Source organism: Peromyscus leucopus, chromosome 8b (genome assembly GCF_004664715.2).
Source record: "Peromyscus leucopus breed LL Stock chromosome 8b, UCI_PerLeu_2.1, whole genome shotgun sequence".
In the NCBI taxonomy this organism is placed as follows: domain Eukaryota; kingdom Metazoa; phylum Chordata; class Mammalia; order Rodentia; family Cricetidae; genus Peromyscus; species Peromyscus leucopus.
Window position 1 is genome coordinate 84,882,303 of NC_051086.1, and position 14,040 is coordinate 84,896,342.

Genomic DNA, 14,040 nt, shown 5'->3' on the forward strand with positions numbered 1-14,040 from the left:
AGACCTCTGTACATCACTGCTTTCCTTCTTCTTATCCAGGCACACCAGGAGAAGGTAGCTTTCTTCTTGAGGGTTCCAGGGAGAACAGGACGGGTAGAGCAAGGCCTGCTAGCTTTCTTAACCCCATGCTGCTGGTTTCTTCCCCTTACAGCCCATGTGTAGGATGATGCCTTTACCCCACTGCCAAAGACCCTGGAAGATAGGATGGTAACTTTTTTTTTCTTTTCTTTTTATTTTTTTTATTTTTGTTTTTTGTTTTTTTCCAGACAGGGTTTCTCCGTGTCCTGGATCTTGCTCTGTAGATCAGGCTGGCCTCCAACTCACAGAGATTCTCCTGCCTCTGCCTCCTGAATGCTGTGATTAAAGGCGTGCGCCACCCCCGCCCAGCCTAGATAGCTTTTCTTTTTAAGACAGAGTCTCACTATGTAGCCTTGGCTGGCCAGGAATTCAGTGCAGGTCAATGTAGATCAGTGCCTCACCTCTCACCTGCCTCTGCCTCCCAAGTGCTCAGACCAAAAGTGTGTGCCACTACTCACAGATGATGCTAATACCCTTTGTACTATGGTGTTGGGGAAAAGCCAGGTGGTACTACCAGATGGGCACCCCTGCCCAGACTATGGCTATTCTTAAATTGCTTCATATGAAATACATAAAACCCCACCTTTTGGTGTTAGGGAAATTACCTTAATTTTGCCATGCCTTAAATGGAGTGTCTATTCACCTCATGAATATTGATCAGGTTCTGGAAATACAGTGGTGAGTGAGCCAGCAAGTCCTTCCTTAATGGGTGTGTAGTCTGACTGGGCCAAGGCAAATTAGAAGCCTTCCAGAAATAATAGCAAGAGTCCAATTCTACAAGTAGGTGATACATGAGGCCAACAGGAAATGACCTCAGGTTAAGACTCACAGTGTGAGAGATGAGCCAAGGAACTGTGAACCCTCAGAACTCAGGCAAGGTGAGCTGGTGTAACTTGCAGGAAGTATGACTCAATCCTAACTGTCACCACAAAGGCTTCAACCAAGTCATCTGAAGAAAGGATGTGCCAACATTCACCACCAAAGTGTAAAGGGAGCGGCGGCGGTGAGAAAACCAAATATCACGTCCCAAGCTTGTCCCAGCTAGAACAGGTCATGCACTTTGGCATTGTTTAATTGCCAGTGTGGAGTGTTGGGGGCATCAGGGAGAGAGACTGAGTTTGATTTTTTTTTTTTAATTTAAAACATTTTTAAGTTAAATTTGTAAAGTGTGTGTGTGTGTGTGTGTGTGTGTGTGTGTGTGTGTGTGTAGGTGTAGGTCAAAGGTCTATGCTGTTGTCTTCCTCAATTGTTTTCTACCTCTTTTTTTAAGACAGGGTTTCTCTGTAGCCCTGGCTGTCCTGGAACTCCCTCTGTAGACCAGGCTGGTCTCGAACTCACAGAGATTTGTCTGCCTCTGCCTCCTGGGATTAAAGGCGTGCGCCACCACCGCCCAGTTGTTTTCTACCTTCTCTTTCTTTCTTTTTTAGTGATTTATTTGTTTTTATCTTATGTGTGTGAGTGTTAGCTTACATGTGTACATGTACACCATGCACATACCTGGTGCCTGCAGAGGCCAGAAGAGGGCAGTGGATCTCCTGGAACTTGAGTTACATCTAGATAGATTGTTAGCCACATTGTGGGTGCTGGGAACCGAACCCAAGTCCTCTGCAAAAGCAGAAAGTGCTGAGCCATCTCTCTAGCACTCTTTATTGTTTTTGTTTGTGTGTATGTGTGTATCTGCGTGAGTTTGCATGCTGGTAGCCACGGAGGACAGAGGGTGTTAGATCCTCTGGGATTGAAGTTACAGGTAGTTGTTGAGACACCTTATATGGGTGCTGGGAATCGAACCCAGATCCTCTACAAGAGTAGTAAGCACTCTTAATCACTAAGCATCTCTCCAGACCCATGGGCTCTACTTTTAAAATTTCTTTTCTTTTAATTCATTGTTTGGTATTTTTGAGACAGGGTTTCTCTTTGTAGCTCTGACTGACTGTCATGGAATTCACTATATAGACCAGGCTGGCCTTGAACTCACAGAGAGCCACCTGCCTCTGCCTCCTTAGCTCCTGGAATAAAGGTGTGTACCACCACTGCCTGGCTAAATTTTTTTTTGGACATGGGTGCCGGGAACCTGAGCTCAGGTCCCCATTTTGCCACCACTTTACCTATTGTTCTGTCTCTTCTCTCTCTCTCTCTCTCTCTCTCTCTCTCTCTCTCTCTCTCTCTCTCTCTCACACACACACACACACACACACACACACATACACACACATACACACACACACACACACACACTTTTTAAAATTTTTAATTTGAGAAAGAATTAAGTAAGGAAGAGCTCTGCTTTAATTGTGTTCCTGCAAAACTGCTAACTCTTTTGATATGTGGAAAGAAGTCCATTGATTCTGCTTGGCCGCGAGCTAGCTAGTGAGTGAGTCAGCCGTCTGTGTCATTATCTCAGAAGGTTTCTGTGGCAGGTTGACTTTAAAAGCCCCCAACATTTAATAGAAATATTGTCAGGATGGCTTTGAGATTTGAGGTCGGCTTTCAGATCATTTAATATAAATTGGGTGAGGTCTTTGCTCTGATTTTACTCACAAGTATTATTATATACTAGTGGCAATAAAATTATCCTCTGGTATCTGAGGACCTCTGAGGATCCCAGAGCGTAAGGATGCTCAAACTTCTTGTATGTTTTTTTTAAACTTTCTTTTTTATTGATTTTTTTGTGTCTTTCACATCATGCATCTCCATCCCATTCATCTCTGTCCTTGCAACCTCCCCACTCCCCAAAATAAAATAAAACAAAATTTAAGAGGAAAAAAAAAAAGAAAAGAAAAACCAGTCTTGTCATGGGAGCTGTAGTGTGACACTGAGTCATGCAGTAAACCCTTCTGCCCATACATCTTTACTCGCAAGTGTTCATTGCAAAGAGTCATTGATCCGGTTTGAGGCCCCTGGTTTCTGCTATACCATCGATGCTGGGCCCTCACTGGGACTCCTGTGTCCTGTGTCCTGGAGATCCTGCAGCTTTGGGTCTGCAGGACTGGTCCCTTCACATGCTCCAGCAGATCATAGCTGGGGTGGATGCTGGGGTGGGCGGATTTATAATCCTGGATCTGGGCCTGGGTAGTTCCAGGGTTGGTCAGCCCGCCAGCTCTCCCGTCCTCACCACCAGGGTGAGCTCTCCATCATTGCCCTGGCTAGTTCACCCCTTGCCGCAATGAGCGAGGGTCGGGGCCAGTTCTCCAGATTTCACATCCTCAGGGTAGGTTCTCCGATGCCTACACCATCAGGGCCAGCTCTGCTGTGTTGTCCAGGGTGTGCTGTAAGGGCCACTCTCCTGAGTGCTGCAGCCAATGGAGGGCAGGGACAGCGCTCCTTCCACCTGCCTCAGGCATTGATGGGCCGGTGTGTGTATGAGGGGGTATCTCCCACCCCCCATCCCGGCACATGCTGCCACATGACAGGTGAATAATGGGCACAGCTCTGCCATGGCCACAACTTCAGGGCTGGCTCACCTACACCTCTGGCAAAAGGATTGGCTCTATTGTGCTGCCCAGGCAAGGTACAAGGCCTCCTTGTGAGTTTTCCTACCTGCATTCATCTCTAAGTGGTTATACTAATACATTTTCTTTCAAGTGTGTGTGCATGTGAGTGTGTGTTTGCATGTTTGAACGTATGTGCATGCATTTGTATGTCCCTGGGGTTCAGGTGGATGTGGTGCATCCTCACTCTGGTCCTGCTTGCTTGAAGATCATTCCCCCTGCTGCATCCATTCTCTCTTTAGCCTTGACAACATTTGTTTCTTTTTTAATTATTGTGTGCATGCCACAGCACATGTTTGGAGGTCTGAGGCAACTTCCAGGAGTGGATTTTCTCTTCCTGCCTTGTTGAGGCAAGAGATCTCTCTTGTTGGCTTCTGAGCGTCCAGGTGGGTTTCCTGTTTCCCTCCTCCATCTTGCAGTAGGAGTGCTAAGATCATAGATGCACCACCTCATCTGGCCATTTACACGGATTCTGGTTCATCAGCTCAGCCATCTCCCTAGTTCCTGATTCCCTGACACTTTTTCTATTTATTATTATTATTATTATTATTATTATTATTATTTTTTTTTTTTTTTTTTTTTGGTTTTTCGAGACAGGGTTTCTCTGTGCAGCTTTGCGCCTTTCCTGGAGCTCACTTGGTAGCCCAGGCTGGCCTCGAACTCTCAGAGATCCGCCTGGCTCTGCCTCCCGAGTGCTGGGATTAAAGGCGTGCGCCACCAACGCCCGGCCTATTTTTTTGTTTTGTTTTGTTTTTCAAGACGGTAGCCCTCGCTGTCCTGGAACTCTCTCTATAGACCTGGCTGGCCTCAGACTCACAACAGACCTTGCCTGTTCTGCCTCCTGAGTGCTGGGATTAAAATCATGTGCCACCACCACCTGGTACCCTGACACATTTAAAAAAAGAATATTTCCCACCTTTGATTGTTTGGCTGAGTCTGTAGATTTGAACCCACAGATAAGGACCCCTCCTCCCAAAATTCTCTGCATCTTCAGGTATGACCTTGACCCTGGGGAGGTGACATTCGCCTGAACACCCTTGGGACGTCACCCAGCAGGCACAGGACTTAGGTTTCCTACGGAAAGGTCAACTGGATCGCGACTGTGTCTGACCTACAAGGTTTACCTGTGTCTGAGGGAGGGTGTGTGTGTCCCCAGGCACGTCTTTGTTGGTTTACCATTCAATGGTTTGGTGGACGAGGATGTAGAAAAGAGTTACTAAAGGACGGAAGAGGGTTTCTGTGATTCTTTCAGGGCTGATTCCCTGTCATCCAGCCAGGACTGTGTGGCACAGGCCCACATGTGGGCAGGTTCTGTGCTTCTCTGGGGCATCCTGGTCTCTCTCTCTTTGGGTTTCTACATCAGAGCCTTTTTGGTTTTTTGAGACAGGGTTTCTCTGTGTAGCCTTGGCTGTCCCGGAACTCGGCTCTGTAGACCAGGCTGGCCTTGAACTCACAGAGATCCGCCTGGCTCTGCCTCCTAGTGCTAGGATTAAAGGCGTGCGCCACCGCCTGTCCAGGGTCTCTTTCATAGAAGAGCTTTGAGTAGATTGTAGCCCTGAGAGACACAGTATCTGAGATTGGTCTAACCTCAATCCCACGCCTATTGGTCCAACATAATCCTACATCCTACAGCTCTGCACATGCTCCTTGAAAAACATCAGGATGGGGGGGATCACGTGTCCCCGCCCCCCCATCCCGCTTCAGATAAGGTCGATTTTCTAGTTTGATTTCCTTTGCTGTGATAAAATATCCGGACAAAAAGCAATTTAGAGGAGTAAGGGTATATTTCAGCTTGTACGTCTGGATTACAGCCCATGAGTGTGGAGAAGTCAGGGCAGGAACTTTGAAGAGCTGGTCAGGTCAGACTCCCAGCCAAGAGCAGACAGAAATGAACACAGCTTGTTTGCATGCCTTCAGCTCCATTTCCCTCTCCTTATACCATTCAGGACCTTACCCCAACCCTACCCCACCCTCCAGGAATGGTACTGCTTACAACGGGTCATTCTCCCTTACATATGCCCACAGCCACCCCCATTGCAGACAGTGCCTCATGGAGTCTGTGTGCCCTGGGGGTTCAAGGTTGGGTCACGCTGGCACACCATCACAGTCCAGGTTAGCCTGGAACCCTTGGCTGGTAATTTCCCTGCCTCTTTCTCCCTGTTGACTATCACATCTGTCTAGCCCTTTCTTTCTTACTTAGGACCTTGGATATACAAACTTTCTATAAGGGGTCTCAGCTCCACCTCATTAAAGCTTGAGAGCAACTCTAGCTTTTCTGTTTCAGGAAAGATTAAGTTAACAGTGTCTGGGCTCAGTGGCACACACCTTCAAGCACTTAGGAGGCAGAGGTAGGGGGTTCTCTGTCAGGCCAGCCTGATCTACATAGGGAGTTCCAGGCTACTCAGATGCACTCCCTAGTTAACTGATGCCTACGTAGACTGCCAGAAACTTCTTCTGCTTTCTTGAGTATGAAAGTTGCACTGTGGAGTGAGAAATGCATTTGAATATATATTCTATTTGTGTCTGGAAAAGAAGTTCCCATCTTCACATATCACAGCGCTTTCCTAAAACTGAATTTGATCAGGTGTGGTGACGCATGCCTGGAGCCTCAGCATTTGGGAAGTGGACGCAAGAGGGTCAGGAACTTAAGGCTAACCCTGGCTAACCTGTATTGAGGGTGAGGTTAGCCTGGGCTACTTGGGACCCTGTTACAAAACAGACTTACTTCATTTGCATACAAGCAGCTCATATTTCTTCCTAATTGCTGGGCAAGGGTAGTGACGTTTTGGTTGAGACGAATTCATTGGTTATAAATGAGTTCCTCTCTCCTCTACTCTGGAGCCTCAGCTTGAGTGTGAGGGTCAGAGGACAACTTGTATGACTCAGTTTCCTCCTGCCGTGTAGGTTCGGGTCATGAGGCAGCAAATCTCCGTACTGGACTATTTCCTTGGCTCTCTCTCTTGTAAAGAAAAGATTTCTGAGTTGGGTCTCATGTGACAAGTCTTTCTCTGTCCCACCAGCTCCCAAATAATGACATGGAGATTTCTTATTAATTATGGAAGCTTGGCTTATAGCTCAGGCTTGTTTCTAACTAGCTCTTATAACTTAAATTAACCTATTTCTATTAATCTATGTTATGCCATGTAACTCATGGCAGCTATCTCTCCTCTTGTACATCCTGCTTGTTCTGCATCTCCCAGTATCTATACTTTCTTCTTCCCAGAGTCCTCTCTGTCCCTGGAACTCCTGCCTAACCTCTTCCTGCCTAGCTATTGGCCATTCAGCTCTTTATTAAACCAATCGGAAGTTGCTTTGGTAAAGACACATCCTCACAGTGTAAACAAATATTCCACAGCAGTCTTATGCATCTCAGGGTGACCCTCAAGCTCATGATGTAGCTGAGGATAACTTTGAACTTCTGTTTTTCCTGCTTCCACCTCCCTCATGCTGGTGTCATTGGGTCACACTTGGTTCGTGATGCGCTGGGGCTGGCATCCAGAGTTCTGTGCAAGGCAGGCAAGCACTCTATCCACTGGCCTGTTCTTACTCTATACCACCTACACCACAGCTCAATTTCTGACGAATTTTGAGATTTCTCTTCACATGTTATGAGTTCCAAGCATTGCCTAGTCACTTTCAACTTTGTAGCAAACCGAAGCTCATGGCCTCTGAATCCTTCAGGATGTGGGGATGCCATCCCACCCCCTAGCCCAAAGGAGAGACCATGGCTCGCTCACCTTCGACTCAGGCTAGCTGATGGTAATCCTCAGGGTCCAGCTTTTCGAGACTGGTTGCTTTATTCCTTCGCTCTGTCACACACTTTCTTAGTATTACTCCTCACACGGGGTGTGAGCAGTCTGCCATCTTCTCCAGTCATCCTTTCTCCCACGTGAACACAGGCCGCACCTCAGGCTTGGCTGTGAACCGATTATTCTCACCGGGGCCCTGTTAACACAAGTCCCATCACCCCCACAGCTAAAAATAAATCATATTTAACACTTGGCAGCAAAATTCCCGGCAAATATATAATCTGATTTGATTGAGGCTTTGTGGAAAATGTTAATGGTGGAATCAGAGGCTTGCCTTGAAGATGGAAGATTGATTCCTTCCTTCGTGTGAGCAGGGTGGATGGATGGGAATCAATTCATGCCTCTTCATAATCAGAGAGGCTGGTGAAGGCTTGGGCGCTCATCTGGGCTTGGGAGGTTTTCCCTCACTTGTGACACAGTGTCTCAGAGAGTCAGCGTTCTGTTCAGTGTGTGTCTGTCTGTGTTAGGGGATCCAGAGATACGCAGTGCATGCAGCCAGTGAGAACATGCCCTGTGCCTAGAAGAGCGAGTATTCGTTACCCCAGAGTACTGGGATGGACCATAGCTGATTTTTGAGTATTTTCTTTGTCATTTTTCTGTGCTTCACTGATGTTTATCTGTATCATCATTATAAAAAAATACAAAGGTTGATTTTTCAGTTGTTTGGTGCTTTGTGACAGTATCTCATCTAAGTTTCTTAAGTAGTCAAGAATGACTTTGAACTCCAATTGTTATCATACTGTCTGGTTTATTTGGTGCCGGGGAGTAACGCAGGTCTTTGTGCATGCACTCTACCAACTGAGTATAGCCTCAGCCCTCAACAAGTGTTTTTTTAATTTACGTTTACTCAGTGTGTGTGTATGTGTGTGTGCTCTTGAGCATGCTTGCTCACTCTCATACAGGTGCACACACGCACCAGTTCTAACACGTGAAGATCAGAGGACAGTTTTCAGGAGTCGGTTATTTTCCAGGCTGTAGTTCCCAGGGATCGAACTCAGGTCCTCAGACTTGGCGGCAAGTGTCTTTACCCACTGAGCCATCTCACTGGCCTTCTGTGACCCCTTTTATCTGTCTGAAGAAGAGCTGCCCTTCGGAGGCACAGCAGTAATGCTTAGAAAAGGCTTAAGAATGCAAGGAAGTTCATCAGTGGTGACTTTTTCTTTTTGGATCATTAACTCTGTCTGGTGCTCCGTGAGGCAAGCTTTACTGTTGGAAGTTCATTATGTATTTCTATTTTATGCTAAACTATCCTTTTAATGATATTTTTGTTTTTGTGGGGTGTTTTGTTTTGGTTTTAAACAGGGTCTCCTGTGGTCCAGGATGGACTTGAACCCCCTCTGTAATGAAGGCTGGCCTTCAACTTTTGGGTCTCCCGTCTGTACTCCCCAGGTGCTTTCCAGGCATGCGCCACCACGCCTGGCACTCTAGAGATTTCCATCAGTGCTCTGTGTAGTCTTACCTCAAGCTTTCCTCTATGTCCACCTGCCAGCCTTTAATATCCCAGCAGCCTCTAACAACCCTTATTCACAACAGGGTCCTAGCTTGCCCGGGTGGGGGTGGCGTGGCTTTAGGAAATAGTCCTTAATGGTCCATAAGTTTGCAGCAGTGAGTCGGCAGTTTCAAACCGTGGTTTTGGCTAGAGATACTAAGGAAGACTTAGGCATCGAGCAGCGGGGCAAGGATAAGGGAGGGATACTCTTAAAATAGACCTCACGTACTTCTGTTTAGTTACAGGGTAATTTGTAAAACGTGAGTGTCAACCAGGTTGTGGAGTGTGCAGCCCAGCCCTCCACATCGGAGCTTCTCAGCTACTACACGCTGGTCCCTCAGCACAGGCTCCCTTAGAGTCACTCACAGGCACTCAGGTGCATTCCCCACAGTCGCATCCCCCAGGAAGATGTCATCCCCCCACAGACCCTTCCTCCTTTATCTTCAAGTTCCCACTTTCTTGCCCATGGCTGTCTGTTGATTTCAGGTGTCTTTGTGTTGATTTCAGATGTCTTTGTTAGGTCTCTTGCTCCCAGGCCTGGATGGGTTCTAGCGTGGTTCACCACACCCACTCAGAGGGGTTAGTCCTCCCTGAGCGTGGTTATCTGCTGCACTCAGGAAGCCAGCAGGGTGTTCCTGAAAAGGAAGGTCTCTAGTGTGTTTTCTAGATTACAAACCAATGTTTTTGTGAACTTGCTATGTTCTAGAAACTTCATCACAGGCTTTAAGAACATTATTTCCTGTGATTCTGAATATCAACAACCTTCCTCCCCCATCTTGATTTCTTTCTTTAAAAAAAAATATTACAACTAGCATTTGTTGCTGTGTTCATGTGTGCAAGTGTGTTTGAGCAGGATCTCTTGGAGCCCAGGCTGGCCTTCAACTCAGTATGGAGCTAAAGTTAGTTTCTTCTCCTGATCCTTCTGTCTCCACCTAGTTAGTGCTGAGATTAGAGGTGTGAACCCCCACTCCCGGCTCTACCGGCATATATTAGTTGTCTAAAATAATGCATTAGCTGGGCAGTGATGGTGCACACCTTTAATCCCAGCACTCGGGAGGTAGAGGCAGGAGGATCTCTGAATTGCCAGGCCAGTCTGGTCTACAGAGCTAGTTTCAGGACAGGGAGGGCTACACAGAAAAAAAGCCCTGTCTTGTGCCTCCCTTCCCCCAAAAAGCATTTAGGACCAAAAAGATACACAAGGAAGGAAGGAAGGAAGGAAGGAAGGAAGGAAGGAAGGAAGGAAGGAAGGAAGGAAGGAAGGAAGGAAGGAAGGGAGAAGGAAAATATAATTTAAAACTAGGTTTCAACATACCTTATTTTTATTTTTGATTTCTTTCTCTATGTCCTCTTTCTTTATTCTCCCCCTAGTCCAGGGTGGCTTTGAACTTCCTGTGTAGCCAAGGCTGGCCTGGAACCCCTGATCCTCCTGTTTTCACCTCCCAGGTGCTGAGATTGCAGGCATGCACATCATGTGCAGTCCTGTTTTGATTTCTCCGTCGGCCCCTGTAAATGTTCGTGGGCTCTATAATGCTGCTGTCAGGTGTGTGTGGGTTTGGTTAGATTCATTCGGTTGCTATTTTTGAGTGTGGTTACTTTGTGCCACAAATGTGTCTAGATACGTACACAGTCTTGGTTCAGACTCACTCCTTGCCTGGTGTGTGTGGTGGTGGTGGTGGTGGTGGTGTATGCACACATGTGTGCATGGTGAGGCCAGAGGACATCAGATAGGTCTCTCTCTCTCTCTCTCTCTCTCTCTCTCTCTCTCTCTCTCTCTCTCTCTCTCTCTCTCTCTCTCCACCATCTTATTTTGTGACAGTCTCTCTTATCAAAATCCACAGCTCACTGTTTCAGCTAGGCAGGTGCCTAGCAAGCTTCTAGGATCTGTCTACCTCCCATCCCATCTTCCAGCACTGGGGTTACAGTAACAGTTACCATGCTCCACTTTTACATAGCTGCTGGGGATTCGAACTCGGGTCCTCTTGAAAAATGCTCTCACCCACTGAGTCATCTTCCCAGCTTCCTATCCCTGCTATTTTTAAAGTCAGGGCCTTGCTCTGTGGCCCTGGGTGGCCTTGAACATGAGTGCGGCCCGCTTGGTGCTGCTTCCGGGATTACACGTGTGCCGCACCACTCCGGACTTTGTGTTTGTGTTTTTGAAACAGGGTATCACTCTTTAACCCAGGCTGGCCTTCAGTTTGTGATCTTCCTGTGTCAGCTGGGATTACAGGCTGGGTCTCACCGAATCCCGCTTTCAGTACTCCTCTTAAAATGTTCTCTAGGTCCATTTAGAAGGCCAGGTGGCCAAGAAGATTTATCCCTGGCCAGCAAGACAGAGTACTCCTCCTGAGGTGGGTCGGCGGCGGGGAGCCTCTGGCCACAGGAATGTAATTGTACTGCAGTCCTGGCAGAGGCCTGCCCTCTGTGGATGGATTTCTCCAGCCTTGCTCTGTGAAAGCATGCAGGGCTGTGATCAAGCACTCGGTTCTAATTAAACTGATGAACTGCTCTGCAAAATTCAGGTGCAGGGGCGGCACCCTGTTGGGCATCCATCTCTTAGGAAGCCTGGCCTTTTGTCTTGGTCACATGAGGTCCTGGTTGGGCTTAGACGTGCAATAGGTACCAGATTGTTGTTGTTGTTGTTGTTTTAATTAAAATCAAGGCCAAGGACAGTGTACATGGTGTACAGACTGTTAGGCTCTGAGTTGGAGTTTTCCTATTTCCAGTGCTGCAGTCCTTGGAATTAGTGGTTTTCTTTTTTTCTTTTTTCTTTTTTTTTGGCTAGAGCTGTGTGGTCAGATACGCCATTGCATGGCCAGCTCCCAGTTAGTCTTGGGGCCAAGGGCCTGTTTATCATTAGTTCACAGCACTCTGTTAAGTTGAGGGGGCCCTGAGTTTGTTTATACTGTGTGTGATCAAAATACATCTAATATGCCTAGGGAATTTATTAGATCTGTTTTCTGAATGGTATCAATTTGTTTTTTTAAAATATTTTGTCTCATATTGTTTTATTGATAGGGAACTTTGCAGTGTTTTATATGATATTTCCTTTTTGTTCCAAGATGATGGTTATAATTTATCCAACTATGTCTAAACATTCTTTGCCATCCTTATTTTTTTGAGACAGAGTTTCAGGCTGGCCTTGAACTCCCTATGTAGCCCAGATGACTTTGAACTTCTGAGCTTTCTGTCTACTTCCTGAATGCTGGGGTGACTGCTGGGGTGCCAACAGGCCTGTGTAGGTGGTGCTGGAACTTGGTGCATGCTAAGTGAGTACTGGGTCGGCTAAGCCACATCCCCAGCCCTGATGTTTTCTTTTGACATAGGGTCTTATTCTGTATCCTAGGCTGGACTTGAACTTTGGTAATCCTCCTGCCTCAGCCTGTAATGAATCTTTTTCTCTCCCACCAGCCAGCTCCCAAATAATGACAGGGAGACCTCTTATTAATTATGAAAGCTCAGCCTATACCTTAGGCTGGTCCCACTAGCTCTTATAACTTCAATGAACCCGCTTTTATTAATCCATGTTTTACCATGTGGCGTTTTTACCTTTCTCTCATTCTGTATATCCAACTCCCTCCCTGTCTCCTTGACGTCCCCTCTGTGCCTTGATTATCTCTTCTTACTTCCCCTCTCTGCCAGGAAGTCCCGCCTATACCTCTTGCCTAACTATTGGCCATTCAGCTTTTTATTACACCAATCACAGTGATGTAGCTTCACACAGTGTACAAATATCCCACGACATCAGTCTCCCAAGTACGTGGGTTGACCTTGAACCCAGGATGCTTCAGCTTCAGATCCTGAGGTTAGAAGGCACTGGGACCCCCTGCAAGGAGTTACAGGTGGTTGTGACCTATGGGTGCTGGGAACGGAACCAAGGTCCTCTGCAAGAGTAGCAGGTGCTCTTAACTGCCGAGCCAGCTCCTACACTCAGATTTTAAATGAATACACAAAAGGTATCAGTTTCTGTCGAGTCTCCTATTGTTGTTGTTGTTTCTAAATCAAGCACTCTGTTTAGTTAATAAAAGCAGTCCAGGATAGGATTGAAAGCAGCTGTGTTTGCTGTGGGCATGCCTATTCCATGGCCACATGTGCAGAAACAAAAGTTTGGAACCCAAAGGGTAACTTGTCATTCCCAGGCTACCAGTGATGACCACAGCCTTGGCTCCTAGGAAATGCTTGTTTTTACATCTGTTGTAGGTCTCAGAGACCATTCTTTGAGGCAGATGTGTGAAAGACTGATAATTTGTGGAAGCTAATTTCTCGTGGAAATGAATACGTTCTCCCATTTGGACAGAGGACATGTCACATCACTCCTTTACAGTTCATTCATTCATTCCTTCATAGGTAAATGAAAAGCTAGATATGTATGTATAGTATACTACATGGTATTTTTGATACACACACATGCTATGACGAATTTTTACTTTATATGGTAATTTTTAAGACAGGCTCTTAGTAGTTCAGGCTAGTGTACAACTCTCAGTCTCCTGCCTCATCCTCCAGATGTGTGTCCTGTCCCTAGAATATTTATCAGCTGACTGGCTGACTGATTGATGTGTGTGTGTGTTTGTGCGCACTCGCGTGCGTGCGTGCGTGCGTGTGTGTGCACGCGCGTGTACAAGGGTGCCAGTGTGGGTATGTGTGTGCAGCATGTGTGTAAAGGTCAGAGGACAACCTCAGGGTTGATCCTAGGATCTCTGGCTTGTGTGTGAATTATCCAGTGATGAATAAAGAAAGAGATAATGGCAAAAAGATGAAATGAATAACCAGTGAACGAACCAACAAAGCCAGGCATGGCACTTACATTTGTTATCCCAGCATCCAGGGGACTGAGGCAGGGGGCCATGAGTTCAAGGCCAGCCTGGGTTTCATAGCCAGACTTTGTTTCAAGAAGTAGTAGGGGGTAAGGTGCTTGCTGTACGAGCGCAAAGACCTAAGCTAGGATTTCCAGCACCTACGTAAAAGCTGAATTGTGTGTGTGTGTGTGGGTATGTGCGTGTGACTGCAGATGCCCACGGAAGCCAGGAGAGGACATCAGATCCCCTGGTTCCGGAGTTAGGAGTGGTTGTCAGTCCCCCAGGAGGATGCTGGGAACCCAATTTAGCACCTGCAACAGCAGCATGTGCCCTTAACTGCTGAGGCATCTCTCCAGCCCGAGTAGGTCTTAAGTTTGAAC

General features: G+C 46.8%; 1 protein-coding gene across 2 annotated transcripts in view; it reads left to right on the forward strand.

The window, feature by feature from the left end:
* Pitpnc1 (phosphatidylinositol transfer protein cytoplasmic 1) overlaps window positions 1–14,040 on the forward strand; it is a 284,159-nt gene that overhangs the window by 41,071 nt on the left and 229,048 nt on the right. The gene's annotated exons all lie outside the window — the stretch shown is intronic.